General features: G+C 32.5%; 1 protein-coding gene across 1 annotated transcript in view; it reads right to left on the reverse strand.

The window, feature by feature from the left end:
- side-V (sidestep V) overlaps positions 1–21,124 on the reverse strand; it is a 330,904-nt gene extending 309,780 nt beyond the window's left edge. Inside the window, exon 1 of the mRNA XM_073989244.1 lies at positions 20,185–21,124. The gene's annotated coding sequence lies outside the window, so the exon portion shown is untranslated. The remainder of the gene's footprint in view (positions 1–20,184) is intronic.
- Positions 21,125–21,349: the final 225 nt, after the last annotated feature.

Consider the following 21,349-nt stretch of genomic DNA (forward strand, 5'->3'; position numbering starts at 1 on the left):
TTTTTGCAAGACTTAAAAAGGGGGTAATAAACTTAGAATTTTATAGAGACCCAAAGGCGACAAGTAATGGCGAAGTCCTGCAAAACCACCTCAAATTTTCAGCGGTGATATTTGCTATCCATTTCATTGAGTTAAAGTGTAATCCTGCAACACTATTTGATGGAAACACATGTGTATTATTTATAGAGAGAAGAACAGTTTATTAGAATGTCCTTAAAACTAAATGGTGCCTAAAAGTATGCATCGAACAGGGTCATTATTGATTTGTTGGAGAAGTAGTGGGAATGGACAAATACCTTTAATAGGGACAGTTTTATAGGCAGAAGTTCTTTTGAAGGGTTTTAATTTAGAAAGAAGACCCTCCAAAAGGTATTTTTATAAACAATAGGCTTTTTAGGTAGCCTTCATGTACCCTCTTCTCCTTCTTCTTTTTATAGAGAGAAGAACAGATAGAAGCGTTCTTTTTTAAGATAGAAGACCTTTTAAGGGGTTTTCTTATAGACAGAAAATATTTTACGGATATTTGTTTGAATATAAAGCCATTTAATGCGACTTCTTTTAGACACAATACCATTTAAAGGGACCTTCTTATAGAGCGCTGACCAATTAAGATGTCATTTTATAGATAAAAGAATTTTGAAATTTGAACTCGTAGACGTCTCATTGATTTTATAAGGGATACGAAGCCTTAGTGGTCTACTGTTGGGAAGTCCTGCAAAACCACATCACATTTTCAATGGTGATGTTGGCTATTCATTTCATTGGGCTAAAGCTAATCCTTGATGAAAACACATGTGTATTATTAATTAATTTTTTTTTTCAGATATTGATACGCTCAGTTACAAATGAAATAAGTCACATGTCATTGCTGTATCCACATCAGTGGCAGTTTGACACCTTGAACTCTGAATGGATTATTTTCTTTCTTACTAATTAGAATTGATTTGTTCTAACCTATACACACACTTAATTACACACATGACGTCAAAGGACTAGACACAGGGTGTAATATTTATTAATTAATTCACTGATGAAACAAATCCTTTTACGCAAGGATAATAAATTACAATAGACAGGGATAAAGAACGTTAGAAATATATAATGAAAATTTTGTTAGAAAAAAGAAGCCAAAGGAATTTTTTGTTTGAAGTGCTACAAAACCTGAGGTGAGATGTTGAAATATATCATAAGAATTTTTTGAGAAGTATGGGAGAGAGCGGAGTTGAAGGAGAACAATTATCTTCAATCGTCCACAAAACTCAATAGTTTCTATGAAATATTTCACCGTTTAGCAACGAAGAGTGCAAATCATTAAAAATATTCTATAGGAAATTTCATTTGAAGTCATATTGAAGATTTATATTTTATAGACAATATATCAAATTTTCTATTAAATAGGTTTGAACCTGGGTGCTCTCCGACAAACAGACAGTGTTACGAGGTCAAAACGTTCTAAGCTACTGCCAACCTATCATATTCTTGATATGATATCAACAAACTTCCGAAATGGAAGGCATTACAATTCATGAAGGATACCCCCCTTCGATTGTGCATGTGTATGTATTGAGAAAATGATTCCTAGACAAGACACTAGGGTGACTTGGTATAGAAAAAGACTTCAAAAAAATACTTCCTATCTACAAATTTGTAAAAATGGTTGTATAAATAGAAGTTATCAAAATCAGCCTTTGTCTTCTAGCCATTTACATTCAAAAATATGCCTGATGAGCTGGCTTAAACCACCAGCGAAACGATCGTAGCATAGTGGTTGGGTGTGTGGTCTTCCCTAGAATTAATTTTTCAATACTAACTCCTTAGGCCATGTTAGCTCGATTAATTCAATTAATTAATTAATAAATATTTTTTAATAAAAAATTTCATTAAGAAAATTTCTATACACATGGGCAAGCAAATAAGAAAAAATATTTCAAATGTTATAGACAATTTATAAATATAAATTTATGTATATTTTAATAAAATTAATTAAATTTCTTATTAACAATGTTTATTAGGAAAATTTCTATCATAAGTATTTTTCAGGTTTTTGGAGAGAGCGGAAACGATGAAACTTATGCCTTCCCCTTCCAAAACTCTTCAAAATTGCTTATGAAATATTTTACCTTGTGACCATTAAGATAATAAATTTGAATTAAAAAAATATTTTTGTCCTCAAAACTCTATTTGAAAGTTTTCCACCATAGAATTGATTATCTCCTTCTCTAACTCGGAACATTCTACTTCTTGTGTTCTACAGACTTTTGTAATTAAATTTAATTAAACTACACTTTTATTAATAACCACCGAGACTGCCTTCATATTTTTCTCTTTTTTAATTTGTCATAACTCATTCTGCATTACACTTAATTTACTTTAAAGAAGGAAGAAGAACCCACCAAAAACAAACGAAAAAAACTTGACCAGTCATTTTACATAATCATAACAATAAATTCTAATTTAAATTGTATTATTCTTGTTGTCCATGTCCTCCATGCAGCTCTTAATACTAATCACATCAGTGTCAAGGAGGAACCACCATAATCTGCTAGGGGTTAAGGAATACCCCTCACAACTGACTAAGAGGGTGGGGTGAGTGTCAGAATTCTCCACACTCATTATTCACACACACAGCAAATTAGAGGCTAGAAACAGCTAGGGCATACATGTGTTGAGCGCGTTGTAGTTGCAAACTAAATAGCTCATGTGTAGGGCAAATATTGCATGTCTGCATGTGTTAAGGATATTTATCATTTAAGCTAACATAACACAAAAGCGGCGATGGCAATAACGACGTTTTTGGTGGCTGGCTGGTTGGCTGGTGGCAGCAAATATTAATATAAACATTTGCATATAAAACAGAAAAACAAAAGCCTGGCAGCAAGCCGCTTAAGTTAACTTGTCCCCCGCCCCCACCACACACACACCATGGAATTATGTATTTCTTGTTGTGTTTTTATAAAACGTTTCTATGAATTTGTTAAATAAAATAGCGTATTATAGACCACCTCCACCAACACCACCACCACAAAAAATGGGGCGTAGCAACACACAACCGTCGTATTTATAAACAAAAGTAATGGTGTACAAAAAAGTTAATATTTTTTACACACTTCGTGGCATATGTAAATGCTAGGTTTATGACACATTTTTCGTAGCATGTGATGAGTGTGTGTTTGTGTGAGACAAATACAATCGCACATGAAATTAAAAGTGTGTTTGTGTTTATTAGAATGTCCTTAAAATTGAATTTTTGCCTAAAAGTATGCATCGGACATGATTATTGTTGATTTTTAGGAGGTAGGAGCTGGTGGCATTTTTCTCTTAAAAGGTCTGAGTGTAGAAAGAAGACCCACCAAAATCTTTTTATACAATAGACCTTCTTATTACCTTTTCTTCTTCTTCTCCTTGTCCTTAAAATTAAATGTTGCCTAAAAGTATGCATCAAACATGGTCATATTGATTTGTTGGAGAATTCCCACTACAATGGACTAAATATCTTTTATAGGGCCAGTCTTATAAACAGAAATCCTTTCGAAGGGTTTTCTTTTAGAAAGAAGATCCAGCAAAAGGTCTTTTTATAAACAATAGGCCTTTTAGGTAGCCTTTTTATACCCTTTTCTTCTTCTTCTTCTAGAGAGAACAGTATGGTCATTATTGATTTGTTGAAGAAGTAGTGGGTATAGACGAAATACCTCTTATAAGGGCAGTTTTATAAGCAGAAGTTCTTTTGAAGGGTTTTATTTTAGAATTTATTTTATGGTTAGGCTTCTTATACCCTCTTCTTCTTATAGGGAGAAGAAGAGATAGAAGCGGTCCTCTTTTAGGCAGAATACCTTTTAAGGAGTTTTCAGAAAACCTTTTACGGATATTTGTTTGGATACAATACCACTAAAGGTGTCTTCTTTTAGACAGAAAATCTTTTAAAGGTGTCTTCTTATAGAGATTTCATTATGTAGACAGAAGACCTTTAAACTTGTCTTCTTAACGATAGAAGGTCTTTCTAGCCGTATTCCCACGGACAAATAACTGTTTAAAAGTCTTCTTACAGACAAAAAACATTGTAAGGTGTATTTTTACGGAGGGAAGACCATTTAAACTGTCCTATTTAGGCAGAAGACCTTTTAAGGTGTCTTCTTGTAGAGAGATGACTCATCAAGATGTCTTTTTGTAGACAGAAGACCTTTGAAGTTGTCTTCTTTACGATAGAAGATCTTTTTAACCATCTTCCCATGGAAATAATAACTTTTAAAAGGTCTTCTTACAGACAGAAATCATTGTAAGGTGTATTTTTACAGAGAGAAGACCATTTAAACTGTCCTATTAAGACCTGTTAAGGTGTCTTGTTATAGAGAGACGACCCATCAAGATGTCTTTTTGTAGACAGAAGACCTTTGAAGTTGTCTTCTTTACGAAAGAAGATGTTTTTAGCCATATTCCCAAGGACAAAAAACTGTTTAAAAGTCTTCTTACAGACAGAAAACATTGTAAGGTGTATTTTACAGAGAGAAGACCATTTAAACTGTCCTATTAACATAGAAGACCGGTTAAAGTGTCTTATTATAGAGAGACGACCCATCAAGATGTCTTTTTGTAGACAGAAGACCTTTGAAGTTGTCTTCTTTACGATAGAAAATATTTTTAGCCATCTTCTTACGGACAGAAGATCTTTTTAAAGGTCTTCTTACAGACAGAAAACATTTTAAGGTGTATTTTTACAGAGAGAAGACCATTTAAACTGTCATTTGTTGGCATAATACCCTTTTAGGTTTCTTCTTATAGAGAGACGACCCATCAAGATGCCTTTTTGTAGACAGAAGACTTTTGAAGTTGTCTTCATTACGATAGAATATCTTTTTGACCATTTTCCCATGGACAGAATAACTTCTAAAAGGCCTTCTTACAGACAGAAAACATTTTAAGGGGTATTTTTTACAGAGAGAAGACCTTTTCCTATTTAGGCTGAAGACCATTTGAGGCGCATTTTTTATAGACAGTAGACTTCTTAGGGGTGTTTTTATAGCAGAACACCTTTTTTGGGATCTAAAGACCTTCTTAAGGTCTTTTCTTCGACAGAAGACTTTTGAAGCGGTTGTCTGGAGGACAGACTTTTAAGATTTCTTCTTATAAGTAGTAAGTTTTATAAGGGTAGTTCTTTTCCTTTTAAGCAGAAGACCTTTTGAGGCGCTTTCGTTTAAGCAGTAGACTTTTTAGCGGTCTTTTTGTAGACACCTTTTTATGGATCTACTTCTAGACAAAAGACGTTCCTAAAATCTTTTCGTACACAGAATATTTTTGAAGCGGTTTTCTAAAAGACAGACTTTTAAGATTTCCTCCTATAGGTGGTAAGCCTTATAAGGGTAGTCCTTATAGAGAGAAAACCTATCAAAAGATAACCCATCTCAAATGTTTGCCCTTTGAGTAGTCCACCTTTAAACAGAAAGCCCAGCCAAAACGTCATCCTATAGGCACATTTTTGATCCTATCAAAGTGTATATACCCTTGTTACCCTCAAGGCTGAAGAAAAAGGTATATGAAATTTCTAAAACGCAGATTTTTGAAAATTGTTCTGAAAAATCCAAAGAATTTCTCAAATGTGGATTTTTTAAAATCGTTTCTGAAAAATCCAAAGAATTTCTCAAACGTGGATTTTTTAAAATTGTTTTTGAAAAATCCAAAGAATTTCTGAAACGTGGATTTTTTTAAAATTGTTTCTGAAAAATCCAAAGAACTTCTCAAATGTGGATTTTTAAAATTGTTTTTGAAAAATCCAAAGAATTTCTGAAACGTGGGTTTTTTTTAAATTGTTTCTGAAAAATCCAAGGAATTTCTGAAATTGGGATTATTTAAAATTGTTTCTGAAAAATCCAAAAATTTTCTCAAACGTGGATTTTTTAAAATTGTTTCTGAAAAATACAAAGAATTTCTGAAATTGGGATTTTTTAAAATTGTTTCTGAAAAATCCAAAAATTTTTTCAAACGTTGATTTTTTAAATTTTTTTCTGAAAAATACAACGAATTTCTCAAAAGAGGATTTGTTAATTTTTTTTTCTGAAAAATCCAAAGTATTTAAGAAATTGGGATTTTTTAAAATTGTTTCTGAAAAATTCAAAGAATTTCTGAAATGGGGATTTTTAAAATTTTCTTCTGAAAAATACAAAGAATTTCTCAAATGTGGATTTTTTAAAATTGTTTCTGTAAAGTCCAAAAAATTTCTCAATCGTGAATTTTTTAAAATTGTTTCTGAATAATCCAAAGAATTTCTAAAACGCAGATTTTTTAAAATTGTTTCTGAAAAATCAAAAGAATTTCTCAAAAGAGGATTTTTTAAAATTGTTTCTTAAAAATCCAAAGAATTTCTCAAATGTAAATTTTTTAAAATTGTTTTTGAAAAATCCAAAGAATTTCTGAAACGTAGATTTTTAATTTTTTTACTCTGAAAAATACAACGAATTTCTCAAAAGAGGATTTTTTAATTTTTTTTTCTGAAAAATCCAAAGAATTTAAGAAATTGGGATTTTTTAAAATTGTTTCTGAAAAATGAAGAGAATTTCTGAAATGGGGATTTCTAAAATTTTCTTTTGAAAAATACAAAGAATTTCTCAAATGTGGATTTTTAAAATTGTTTCTGAAAATTTAAAGAATTTCTCAAACGTGGATTTTTTAAAATTGTTTCTGTAAAGGCCAAAAAATTTCTCTAACGTGAATTTTTTAAAATTGTTTCTGAATAATCCAAAGAATTTCTAAAACCCAGATATTTAAAATTGTTTCTGAAAAATCAAAAGAATTTCTCAAAAAAGGATTTTTTAAAATTGTTTCTTAAAAATCCAAAGAATTTCTCAAATGTAGATTTTTTAAAATTGTTTTTGAAAAATCCAAAGAATTTCTGAAACGTAGATTTTTAAATTTTTTACTCTAAAAAATCCAAAGAATTTCTCAAACGTGGATTTTTTAAATGTTTTACTCTGAAAAATCCAAAGAATTTCCCAAACGTGGATTTTTTTTAAATATTTGTTAAAGATTCAAAGAATTGTTGAAGATCCAAAAATCCATTTCGAAAATTCTTTGTATCTTTGAAAAATATTCAAAAAATCCACGTTTGAGAATTTCTTTGTACTTTAAAAAAAATATTTAAAAAAGCCAAGTTGGAGAAATTCTTTGGATCTTTAAAAAATATTTCAAAATATCCACGCATCATAAATTTAATGGGTCTTGAGCTCGAGTCGTCATAAAATTGGGGAAGGGTTCTTTGTTTCAATACAAAGAACTAAGAGAAGTGATGAGTCCAAGTGGCGTAGGAAGAAACTAGTCTTCTCTGCCATCCCCAACAGTAATCAATTTTAACTAAACCCACTTTAAACTTGTTGTTTTTAAATTTGAAAACAACAAACATGAGATTAAGCTTAACTTACATACAAATAGTAAGGTCTTTAAAAAATATTCAAAAAAAATCCATGTTTGCAATGCAAGGAAATCCTGCATTTTTTTTTAATTTTTATTTTTGTAAATATTTTCTAAAAAAAAGTCCAAAAAAAGAGTCGTAGAATTTGTCAGGGTCCAAAAGAGGTCCAAGAGGTTCTAAGGCCTAGAATGTTTGATATTTTCTAACAGACTAAGGCATGATTTCTTTTAGTTCAATAGAAATCAAATTTTTAGCAGTAGTAGTGGAAATTGCGAAAAACGAAACAATTCCGAAAGACACTCTAATATACGTTCCAAGACGATTCGAATACAGAAACGTTGGAACTAATACCAAATTTCTAGTTTTTGAGAAATGTTCATTTTTTATTAATATTTTAATCAAACAAACATTTTCGAATCGTCTTTTTCTAAGGCACAAAAACTCAAAATTAAAACACTCGGGAAATTGCCTATCAAATCTTACATTTTAGACTCGGTGATCCCACAATGAATATTCCTTTAAAAATGCATTCCTGTATCCCAAAAAATATTCTTTAAAACTTCATGTTGTTGGGCTGATTACACCTCAAAAATATTTCTTTACTCTCCACAATTATGTATATGATGTTTGAACCACGTTTAATGGGGCGACAGTACTTGAATTGTAGTTCCAGCATTTATCATATGATTTCTGATAATAAGCTCTTAGAGCCTGAAAGTATGTATCGCACTCCAACTCAATCCATTTTAATAATATTTTAGATACTGAAGGAACACTATATCACCATATCAGATTTTGAAAATTCTGACTTTCACAAAAATTCTAAAATTACTTAAAAATTTCTGCACGTTCCAGCGTTCATTTCCACCATAAGAGAATCTCACAGAAGTCACACATGTCAAGAAGAATTGAATATTCTTTAGAATTCAAAGTTTCATGGCTCTCAAAGTACTTGACAACATGCTGCCATACTTACGAAAGTTGTTCGAAATAATTTCTAAATATATTTCAAAAATATCCACAGCTATTCCCAGCATGATATCTTATAAAAAATCGTGTACCTAAAAGCATGCATCACACTATAGCCCGCAATTAAAATAATAGTGAAAATTCATTTTAATAATATTTGAAACACTAAAGGTCCACTTTTTGAAGCAGATTTTGAAAATTGAAAGAACAATGCCAATAAATCTTTAAAGCACTTTAAATTTCTACCTGCTCAACCTAATGTCTGACATTTTTTTACATTTCAACTCATTGAGGGCAATGTTCGGTCATGCATGCCACCAAATGTCGCTGTTTTGTCCCATGTATTTGTGACATAAATAATATGATATTTTTATTAAAATGTTTACATGCGAAGCTGGAATACAATTGCCCGCACACTAAGCTGGTGCAAAGTGCTTGAAATTAGGATAACAAGCTGTAATTATCGAACCGAAGGTGTCCTTAATGGTGAGAAATTCATTCAGGGTTTATAAATAAAATTAAAGCTTAAACATCACTTCAGAGGGAGATAGAGGGAGAGGAGAAATTGGTTAGATTGGAAATGTTTCGTTTAAATATTCTGATATTAAATATTTTTTAATTAGTTTAATTTGTGTTGGTTTGGTATTTAAAAAGGTAAAAATTCCTTAAAATCTTCTTTAAGAATGGACTGAAATTTTCAAATCAAAAGCATTTGTTATTATTGAATAATATTTGGTAAATGTTTTATCTTAAAAGCCATGTTTGATGCATACTTTTAGGCGAAATAAATAAACTGTCACCTGGAGCTTAATTCTTATTCTACATTTAAATAGAAAACAGTTTTAAATGCAAGAAATATCAAATGAAAAATTGTATTAATAAAATATTTTTCGATTCACTTTGACAGTTTTGTTGAGATGTGTATTCCGCATTATTTTTAAGGTAAATCAACTTAATCTCATTTTTGTTGTTTTTAAAATATAAAAACAACAATTTTTTTTTTTTAAGTGGGATGTAGTTATTAAAATGATTTAGTTTCGGGAAAGGCAGAGAAGACTAGTTTCGTCCAATCTGATTTAAATAAATTATTATTCTTTTCGAAATTTCTATTTTTTATATATTTTATAAAGAACCTGAAAAGTCTTCTAAATAAAGTTGAGAGAGATAGAGGGAGAAAAGGATTTGGCTAGATTGGAAAGCGTTTTATTTTTTGTGAAAATTGAACTCATCAGTTCTCTTAGTTCTTTGTATTGAAACAAAGAACTCTTCCCCATTTTTATGGCGACCAGAGCTCAAGAATAAACGTAAGCTGAATTAACTTAAAAATAATAATATATTTTTCGTTTCAAATTATCTTTTCAAAATTTTATAAAGGAAAAAAGTCATTTCACATTTCCAAAGATCTATAATACAGGATCTGATTTAAATAAATTTATTAAAAGTCTTCTAAATAAAGGAGAACAGCATTTGGCAAGATTGGAAAGCGTTTTATTTTTTGTGAAAATTGAATTATTGAATTCTTTCTAATACTAACGATTTTTTAAATAATTTAATTTGTGTTGGTTTTTAGTTTGAAAAAAAAAAAATAGAAAATCCTTTAAAATTTTCATTGAGAATGAACTGAAATTTTCAATTCAAAAGTATTTGTTATGATTGCATAATATTTGGTAAAAACCATGTTTGATGCATTCTTTTAGGAGAAATTAATAAACTGTCACCTAGGGTTCAATTCTTGTTCTATGGAACTTAAAAATAATAATATATTTTTCGTTTCAAATTATCTTTTCAAAATTTTATAAAGGAAAAAAGTCATTTCACATTTCCAAAGATCTATAATACAGGATCTGATTTAAATAAATTTATTAAAAGTCTTCTAAATAAAGGAGAACAGCATTTGGCAAGATTGGAAAGCGTTTTATTTTTTGTGAAAATTGAATTCTTTCTAATATTATCGATTTTTTAAATAATTTAATTTGTGTTGGTTTTTAGTTTGAAAAACAAAAAATAGAAAATCCTTTAAAATTTTCATTGAGAATGAACTGAAATTTTCAATTCAAAAGTATTTGTTATGATTGCATAACACCTAGGGTTCAATTCTTGTTCTATGGAAGTTTAAAATGAAAACTTTTTTAAAGGCAGAAAATGTCAAATAGAGTTTCTTGTAAAGAGAATATTTTTCGTTGAAAATTATTTTCCAAAATTATGTATGTAAAGAAAACATTTTTCATTTCACAAATACATATAACAAAAATCCCGGTTCTGATTTAAATAACTTATTATTCTTTTCTATTAATTTTGAGTAATATCACGGTGCTGTTGAACCAAATTTAAATGGAAGGTGCTTACACCTGGGAAGTTTTTGCGGATTCTGAAACTGCAATGTTCATAGATGAGAAAAATCGCAATGATACCAAAAAAAATGTTGTAGCTATGAAAATTCTCTACCAGATTGACTTTCACGATATCTTTGTAGTTTTTAGCGTTATTGAGATATAGAGGTGCAAATTATGTCAATGGATTGCCTGTATCGCCTCCTTATATAACAATGTTATGCACAGTGCACCTTAACTAACTTTAAATGAAAACCGCTTACACCAGGGAAGTTTTTGAGGATTCTGAAACAGCAATAATTATAGATGAGAAAAATCCAAAAACAACAAAAAATAGCTAGATGGTTTTTTAATAAATCGCGATAAAAGTTCACATTTTTAGGTGCTTTTTAGGTTTTCAAGATTTTGCTTGGAAATCGCAAGTCCTATCGAAATACGACTAAAGAAAATCTTATAGCAGTGAAAATTCTGTACAAGATTGGCTAATTGATATTTTCCTACGTTTTATAATTTTTGAGATATACAGGTTTAGATCAAACTTTCAGATTTTTTTCTTAGGTCTTCAGGATTTAGCTTGAAAACGGCAATTCCTTTCGAAATGGGACTAAGGAATATGTTGTAGCTGTGAAATTTTTCTACAAGATTGGCTTTCGTAAGCTTTTCCTAGGTTGTACCATTTTTGAGATATAAACGTTTAAGTTGGGAAATTGCTGTCATGACATTATTTTATAAGGAGGCGATACAGTCAGTCCATTGTCCTAATTTGAACCTCTACATCTCAATAACGGTAAAAACTACGAAGATATCATTAAGGCCATTCTTGTAGAGAATTTTCATAGCTACAACATTTTCCTAAGTGTCATTTCGATAGGACTTGCGGTTTTCAAGCACAACCGTGAAAACCTAAAAAACCCTTAAAAATGTCAACTTGAATCGCGATTTATTTAAAAAGCGCTCCGGCGATTTTTATACCCTACACCACACTGTGGTAAGCGGTATTATGTCTTTGTGCATTTGTATGTAACATACAAAAGGAAACGAAATAGACTCCTAGTTCCTTTTGGGGATATACATATAATCACTTTCTGAGTCGATTTATGCATGTCCGTCCGTCTGTCCGTCTGTCCATGTATTTTTGTTCGCAACGTACAGGTCGCATTTTTTATCGATTTGACCTGAAAATTGGGGACTACAATTTTTTGGCCATAGGAAGAACGCTATTGCTGTTGGTGAAAATCGGTTAAGATTTGGATATAGCTCCCATATATATTTTCGCCTGAGTTCACGTGTTTGCTGCACCAAACACGCTATATACGTCTGATTTTTATGAAATTTGGAATGTTTGACTGAATTCGGTCTAGAAATAAGTGTGCCAAATTATATCGAAATCGGTTCAGATTTGGATATAGCTCCTATATATATTTTCGGCCGATTTCACGTATTTTCTGTACCAATCACGCTATATATGTCCGATTTCCATGAAAGTTGGAATGTGTGACAGAATTTGGTTTAGAATTAAATGTGCCAAATTATATCGAAATCGGTTTAAATTTGGATATAGCTCCCATATATATTTTACATACTCACAGTGGTGTAGGGTATCATATAGTCGGCCCTGCCCGACTATGATCCTTTCCTTACTGTTTTTTTTTTGTTTTTACGATTTTTCTCATCTATGAACACAGTAGTTTCAGAATCCGCAAAAAGTTCCAAGGTGTAAGCACCTTCCATTTAAATTTGGTTCAAGGGCACCGTGATATACAATCAATGTTTTTTTTTTTAAATAGCAATATGGACAGCGTAAAATATTTACACATACATTCTCATAAAATGTTTACGATCTCTCCCAAGCCCATAAAACAAATTTTAATTTACTTCCAATTTCAATGAGAAATTGACATTTAATTATTTTAAAATAGACTTAATATCTCAATCTTCTTGTCTAAGCATATTACAAAATAATTTAAGAAATTTTTATTTCAACAACAAGAATTAAATGTTGATACTAGTTCATTTCTCTTCTTCTTCTGTTTTTTGCTTTCCTAGCCTTTTGACACTGTCAAAATTGTGTGGAAAAAATACAATTTCCCGTTTTTGTTGTCGTTCTTCTTTTTTGTTCCGTTAAATGAAATTTCCTAGGAAAATAAATTGCCAAGTGTAGAATTTAACGGCATAAAAAAACGACAAAAAAAAATACAATTTTCCATTTGCCCTGCATCTACATACAGAAGAGCTAGCTAGCTATCTATCTATTCATTCACTTACATTCATTCATATATTCATGTATTCCAACACGTTACACACATAAACCCATTCCGTTAAATGTATTTTGATGATGATATTCTAGAGCTACTCTAATATTATGTGAACTCACGTTTCACGTTTAAATGTGAGAAGAAAAAATCTCACAGGATTAAGCTTTTGTTACAAAAAATATATTAAAGATGTGAAGTGAAAGTGCCACACAGACACACAAGCTTAGTTAAATTCATGTAGAAATGCATGGTGCCCTTGGAAGGACGAGGAATTTACTTGTTTCCATTTTACCGCCAAACATTGTTGTTTGGAGAATAAAGTGTGACACAAAAGAACTCATAAAATAAATGTTTTTAAATGTTTAATATTATATATACATACATGTATACATACATTTTTATTAAAACAAACATATATTCACAGTACACACATTGTTAAATATGGGGATGTAAATGGTGTTAGAATTAAAACTTTAAAGGAAAATAAACAAAAAAGTTGTCTAACAATTTGATTTAATTTCTTATATTTAATTTTGGAAAAAATTTAATTTTTTTCATTCCATTTTTGGTGCCATTTGATGCTTATCAACTTATTTAATAGTAAATATGTCTAAACTAAGGTGACCAAAAATTAGGTCAAAATAGTTGATGATGAGGGATTCCGCGCTTCAGAACCCAAACATTAATTAAGAACAGAAGTATTTGTTGTAATATTTGAGAAGAAAGGTATGGTTATTTTTTGGAAATTATTATATATGTACGTCGTGCTTATTTCTCTATTGGGTAGATAGAATAACTTTCTTTGAGAAACTGGCATGCCAGCGAATGACCCCTTAGGCACTAATTTTAGGTAGAACAAAAAAGAACGGCGTTAAGTTCGACATACTCTTGGGCGCCAAAAAGAATATGTAATATTTAAGGGGTGACCCCCACTAGCAAAGCCCAAAAAGGCCGTTTTTTGTTTTTTACAACAACAATGGGTATATGCCCATTTAGTTGTGCTTTCATGACAAACGCTTAGCGCTGCCTTTGAAAGTAATGATTTTGGCTCTGAACGCTAACACGCCGTGACAACACCTTTTTTCTTGTGTTTTTCAAGGACGTGGGTTTGAAACCCATGCTGGCTCAGCTGATTTAAAATTTTTAAAAATTTTGCATATTGGGGTGAAGATAATTTTTATTGTTAATTTTTTAATAAATTTCCCGTTGGAATCGAGCTTAATGACCATTTTATTTTTGCAAGTGAAAAAGGAATGCCGAAGAGGCTCTTCAGACATTTCGGCTGTGGAGCGGCTTTTCTGTCATCGAAGTTTTCTTCTTTCAAATGCAATTTTTTGTTTGTTTTTTTTTTTTTTTTTTACAAAAACAATGGGTAAATGCCCATTGAGTTCACCACAACGTTTGAAAATTTTCAATTAATAGCTGTATAGTATATTTTCCCAGTTATCTTTACAAGAAGCATCAAAATACAAGCATTTTATATTGTGATGTGATTCTCCTTTGGCTTGATGATGATTTTTTAACGAAACCACATTTATGAGTGGTCATTATTTATGACACTATTTGAAGCTTAACTAACAAAACTTCTAGAAGGGTACGAGCGGTGCAGAAAACACAAAACCTTGTTTCATTCATTGAACCATGGGAAAAGGTGTATGAACGGGCAAAGAGGAATAGAACCTCTATAAACAGCACAAACCTGCCGATATCATTCAAAGTTCACATTTTTAGTGCTTTTTTTAGATTTTCACGATTTTGATTGGAAACCGCATTTAAATGAAAGGTGCTTACACCTGAATGTTCATAGATGAGAAAAATCCAAAAAATGAAAACAAGTAAAAAGGTATCAGTCGGCTTTGCCGACAGAGATATACCCTCAGCCTGTGTGGATTTTAGTACTTTTTCCCAAAAAACGTATGTACTTAGGGGGATTTTCAAAATTTTTGGGCGTATGAACCGACAAAAGTATAAATAGGAATAAAGGTCAAACATTTGCGGAGATATCAATAGATAGGGCTTTTTTATGACAGGGCCACTAGCATAACCTTTGGTAAAAATGTCCAAAGGATCCTCGGACAGACCTTTAACCACACAAAAATGTTGAACATTTGTGTGATTGGTAGCACAAGGATTGGACAGATAGGGACCAAATTTGAACGTAAACTAAGTTTTGACAATATTTAGAGATTTAAAGTTTGGACCAAATCGGTTGCAAAGTCTATGAGACATCGTGCGTACCATTTTAGCGAATATTTTTGAACTTTTGTGGGGGAGGAACAGAAAGGAGTAGACCTATTAGCACCACCCTCGAATTGTGTGGGAGGTACCCGAAGGAGCGAGCAAATGTAGTCCATATTCTAAACTGATCTATATCTGGTAGATTTATTAGGATGTGTAAACTATGGACCAAATCGGTCACTCCCATCAAGAGTTATCGTGCGCACAATTTTTCCGAACATTTTTGAACTTTTGTGGGGAAGGTACCTGAAGGAGTGGACCTATATGGCTTATCTTCGAGCTTAAGCTAACTTTGCACAAAATATTACGAAGGCCCGTTTTGGACCGAATCAGCAGATCCGTTCGAGAGTTATCTTGCGCTCCAACCACTACACCCGGTGTCATAGGGGTTATTTGTACCTTTCAGGCTATTTTCTCAGGAAGTATGGACTTGCCCCAGATAAAACTTGTACCGTCGTGTGGGGGGCAGTGAATACAAGTGGTTACAACAAAAATCAAAGAGATCCGAGAGCAGCTCCTAAACTGAACTTTTCCGAAAATTTGTGTGGGAGGTACCCGAAGGAGTGGACCGATTGAGTCCATATTAGAACCTCATCTAAGTCTTGTAGAAATTTTACGATGTGCAAAGTATGGACCAAATTTGTTACCTCCTTCAAGAGTTATCGTGCGCACAAATTTTCCGAACATTTTCAAACTTTTGTGGGGGAGATACCGGAAAGAGTGGACCGACATGGCCCATCTTCGAACTTAAACTAAGTTTGGACAAAATATTAAGAAGGCCAAATTTTGTACTAAATCGGTTCATCCGTTCGTGAGTTATCGTCCGCACCAGCCAGCCATACAAACAGACTGACGGACATTGCTAAATCGACTCCTAATTGTCTGAAACACATTTCGTCCAAACATACTTGGGGTCTAAAACCATTACTTCGATGAGTCACATTTTGCCCGTATGAAAGTGCATATACCCGCGTTAGCATAAATGTTGAGGGTATAAAAATCGCCGGAGGGATTTTCAAATAAATCACGATCAAAGTTCACATTTGTAGGGCTTTTTTAGATTTTCACGATTTGGCTTGGAAACCGCAAGCCCTATTGAAATGGGATTAGAGAAAGTGTTTTAGCAGTGAAAATTCTCTACAAGATTGTCCTTTATGATGTTTTCGAAGCTATTACCATTTTTGAGATATAGAAGTTCAAATTTTGACAATGTATCGTCTCCTTATAAAACAAGGTCATGACTGCAATTTCCCAACTTAAACTTATATATCTCAAACATGGTACAACCTGGGAAAATATTACGAAAACCAATCTTATAGAGAATTTTCACAGGTATAAGATTTTCTCTAGTCACATTTCGATAACACCTTACGTTTTCAAGCAAATCGTCAAAATCGAACAAAATAAAACCTAAGAAGTTAGAACGGCCGGGCCGAACTTGTTATACCCTCCACCACGAGTTGTATTGAAGTAAAATGGAAAAATTAGTTTCAATTCGTGTATGAAGAAGACTTTATACAAAATTTCAGCAATTTCGGTAAAACATTGTGAGGCACCGTTCTATCGGTGGTATTTCAAAACGTCGATCTATACCTACAAATATTTGACTGAAAGTTTTTAGACTCAAAGAAAATTCACTACCAAATTTCAGCCATTTTGGTGGAATATTGAAGCCACATTCTTCAAAATACCGAAAATCGGGAGGTACCTTTCCATAGGGGCTATATGAAGGCGTGGACCTATACTGACAAATTTAAAGGGGAAGTTTGAGTATCTCCAACCAAGTCTAAATACCAAATTTCAGCCATTTCGGACGAAAATCTAGGCCACAATCTTCAAAGTACCGAAAATCGGGAGGTACCGTTCTATGGAGACTATATGTAGGCGTGGATCTATACCGACAAATTTATAAGGGGAAGTTGCATACCCTAGACCTATACGACAAACTTAAAGAGGAAAGTTGAGGCCACAACCTTCAAAATACCGAAAATTAGGAGGTACCGTTCTATGCGGGCTACATGAAGGCGTGAACCTATACCGACAAATTTATAGGGGGAAGTTGCATACCCCCAACAAAGGCTTTATACCAAACTTCAGCCATTTCGGTGGAATATTGAGGCCACAACGTTTAAAATACCGAAAATGGGGAGGTACCGTTCTATGGGGTCTATATGAAGGCATGGACCGATACCGACAAAATTCTAGGGGAAAGTGTTATACCCCCCACCGTAGACTAAGTTCAAAATTTCAGCCATTTCGGTGTGATAATGAAGCTAAAACCTTTAAAATACCGAAAATCGTGAGTTACCGCTCTATGGGGGCTATATGAGGGCATGGCCCGATACTGACAAAATTTTTTGGGAGAAAGTTATATACCTCCAACGAAGACTAAGTACCTAATATCAGCCATTTCGGTGTGATAATGAATCTAAAACCTTCAAAATGCGGAAAATCGGGTGGTACCGTTCTATGGAGGCTATATGAAGGCGTGGACCGATACCGACAAAATTCTGGGAGAAAGTTTTATAACCTTAAAAAAGACTAAGTGCCAAATTTCAGCCATTTTGGTGTGATAATGAAGCTAATTACTTCAAAATACCGAACATCGGGTTGTACCGTTCTATGGCGGCTATATCAAAACGTGGACCGATATAGCTCATTTTCAATACCAACCATCCTGCAAGTAGTAAAAACTTCTGTACCAAATATTGACTATCTTTAAAATTGCGAGCTGTATCTTGATTTCAACAGACAGACGGACGGACAGACGAACATGGTTAAATCGACATGCTGATCAATAATATATATACTTTATAGGGTCTCCGACGAATATTTCGATGTGTTACAAACGGAATGACACATTTAATTATACCCTCCATATGGTGGAGGGTATAAAAATGTGATCTGAACTTCTGTATCTCAAATATGGTAAAACCTAGAACAAATCAAAATAGTCAATCCTCTGGAGAATTTTCACAGCTACAAAATTTTCTTTAGCCCCATTTCGATAGCAAAACCTAAAATAAACCTAAAAATGTGAACTTTGACCGCGATTTATTTAAAAAGCCCTCCAGGGATTTTTTCTTGTTTTTTTTTTTTTTTTTTGATTTTTCTCATCTGTGAAAATTTCCCAGGTGTAAGCGGTTTCCCTTTAAAGTTAGTTAAGGTGCACCCTGCATGAACATTGTTTTATATGGAGGCGATACAGTCAGTAGATTGTCTTAATTTGAACTTCTATATCTCAAAACTATATCTTATTTCGATAGGGCTTGTGGTTTCCTAAAAAAGCCATAAAAATGTGAACTTTAACCGCGATTTATATGAATATCCCTCCGGCGATTTTTTTTGTTTTTTTTTTCTTGATTTTTCTCATCTATGAACATTGTAGTTTCAGAAACCGCAAAAAGGTGTAAGCACCTTTCATTTAAATTTAGTTAAGGCGCACCGTGTAGTTCTTTGAAACACAGAAAAACAAACTTAATATACCCTCCATACATACCATGATGGAGGGTATAAAAATACAATTCACCGGGCATTGTGATTCGAAAAATATAATATTTTTTTTGTTTTGCCTTATTAAGGCGAAGGTAATTTTTAGAGTGATATTTGAATTAATTCTCTTTCGAGTTGAGCTATTTTGACCTAAGAGGTACATTGAAAAATTAGGAATCCACCGAAGCCCCACACATTCAACCACTATGCTACGTTTCACGGGTGGTTAGACCGATCATCAGGCATATTGAATGGTGTTTTAGCGGGGGGACAAAGGCTAAGCTTGGAAAGTAGCATTTATATCACAAATCATTCGAAATTTGTTTATTCGAATTATTTATTTTATTTTAATGTTAGTCATTTAATTCCAAACCTTCCTATAGTCCGACTTGGCTGGTAACCCTATTTTTCAATGCTTTATTACAAATATTAAGGTAGCTTTTTTCCACCTTTATTTTATTTGTCCTTCTGTATCAGAAGATTTTTGATTGTAAATATTTGTCATCGGAATCTTTCAATTATAACAAATGTAAATCCTCACGAAAAGCGCTGAAATCACCTCTGATGAGAGAGAAGGAAGGCGCCACGTCCTTTGGATCACTTGGATGCTATATGAGAAGAAAATACAAGTACACTACAACGAAGGATCCAAAAACGAATCAAATGGATGACGAAAAATGCCTCTGACAGCCAGGGATAACAAAAATGTTACACTTAACGCAGAGTTCGGAAACTGCCGTACCTATATGGTATGGGGTTCTATATCGAGCAATGACGTTGAAAAAAACCCCACTTTTGGAAAAAAAACAGTGACAAAGGATATTTTAGATATTTGATATTTTCAAAAGATATTTAACCGCCAGTATCCAAATTTTCGGATTTATTGATCTGATAAATTCAAACAAAATGTTGGTAAGAATACTACATTGTCCAAGTCCAGATATTTACCCCACCTAAAACCTAGTCAAATTTTTTTTCAATAAGTATGGCCAGTCTCAGCTTTGACAATTTGATATTTTAAATAAGGTAGCTAATGGAAATTGCTCCTGGTCTTAGTATGTTCAATCACTAAGGTCTGGCTACCACAAATATTGACTACAAAGCTACCATTTGTGTTATAAGCTGCCACATTGATCACCTGTGTGATTCAAATTCAGAACAAACTCATTAAGCCACTAAATCCATCCACGCTGATTTTTGATATTTTAAAAGATTTCTTTCGATACTTTTTCGAGATACTCAAATGCAATGACAGCTTTTCGATTAAATTTGATTGATAACTAATATTCAGTTATTTGTTATCCCAACCTTACTAGAAACCATTTATTTTCGAATTTTGGTCATGGCTTCCAACGATTTTTCTATGCCATTTCCATTTTTTTCAAGTAAACATTCTTGTTGTAGGTATATCAAAATTCATGGTCAATTTTAAAACTCATTTCCCTAAAACGTTACAACAAATTTACATACTAATTAATGAAATAATTTAGAAAAAAATTATTACTTTTTATTATCCTTTTTATGTGGAGGGACAAATAATCCTTGTGTAATCCTTTTTTGTTGTTGTATGGTAATCTTGATGTGATGTTCTTTTGTTACACTTTGGAGTGGATTATGTTGTAGGATTATTACGTTGGTTCTTTGTTTTGCTATAGCTATTCACACACAGTTATGTTGTGGTGCAATAAGTAACTCAATCTCAATTATTTACTTCAATTAATTGGTAATTATCAGGTGGTGTTTGATTACACTGATCTTTGTGTGACTGTTTTCACTTTGATTTATTTTTCATTCACTACGAATTTTCATTAATCCTTGAAATACACACTCATACAATAAACATTTTATCGTGAAAATTTTGCCCGAACACACACACAGTGATACAACACTCATACACTTTCTTCCGTTATGGCACAAATTCAACGATGATGAAACCTTGCAAAAAGGATATTCTAACGACGAACAACCGATGAACACGACAGCAACGAAGTTCACATAACAAGAAAATAGCCCAAAGGCCTTAAAGACACAATCTCGCAAAATTTGCAATGAGCAAAACAAAACTTTTTTTCTTTTTGTAATTTGAACTTTGGAAATTATTTTGCACAGTTTTGCTTGGCCAAAAAAGAATTCACTTATTTCTTTTTTTTTAATTTTCAGGATTTTATTTGCGAATTTTCTTTGATATCCTTTTTTATTTACTATACCGCAAAACGATTCTTAACGACATAAAAACCTCGATTTCTTCGTATCTTGTGGTTCGTTTATGGTTGGCTTTGTTTGTTTTTTTTTGGATTTTTTGTTTTCTGATTCTTTCTTTCGTCTGAAGTGGGGGAAATTTTCGTAAAACGTTTTGGTATGTTTTTGTTTTTCTGGGTTACAATACACACTACGACGTCTCGTTCGTTACGACTACCAAATCGTTTGAATATCCCGGCAATACTGAATTCACTCTGCTTACGAAATTTATGAATTGCGTGCATTTCACTATTACGCGACAAACTCACACAGATACACACTCACAGAGCCAACCAGTCAGAGCCGTCATTCACCATGAGAAGAGATACACTCGTATACCGTTGTATGCTCACAATGGCTTTATTAGAGAGCGAACGAGAGTCAGAGAACATAACTCCATTGGTTGCACCATACAAGAATTTCCCATTGAA

This window comes from Musca autumnalis, unplaced genomic scaffold (genome assembly GCF_047663935.1).
Source record: "Musca autumnalis isolate F117 unplaced genomic scaffold, ASM4766393v1 scaffold_5, whole genome shotgun sequence".
In the NCBI taxonomy this organism is placed as follows: Eukaryota; Metazoa; Arthropoda; class Insecta; order Diptera; family Muscidae; genus Musca; species Musca autumnalis.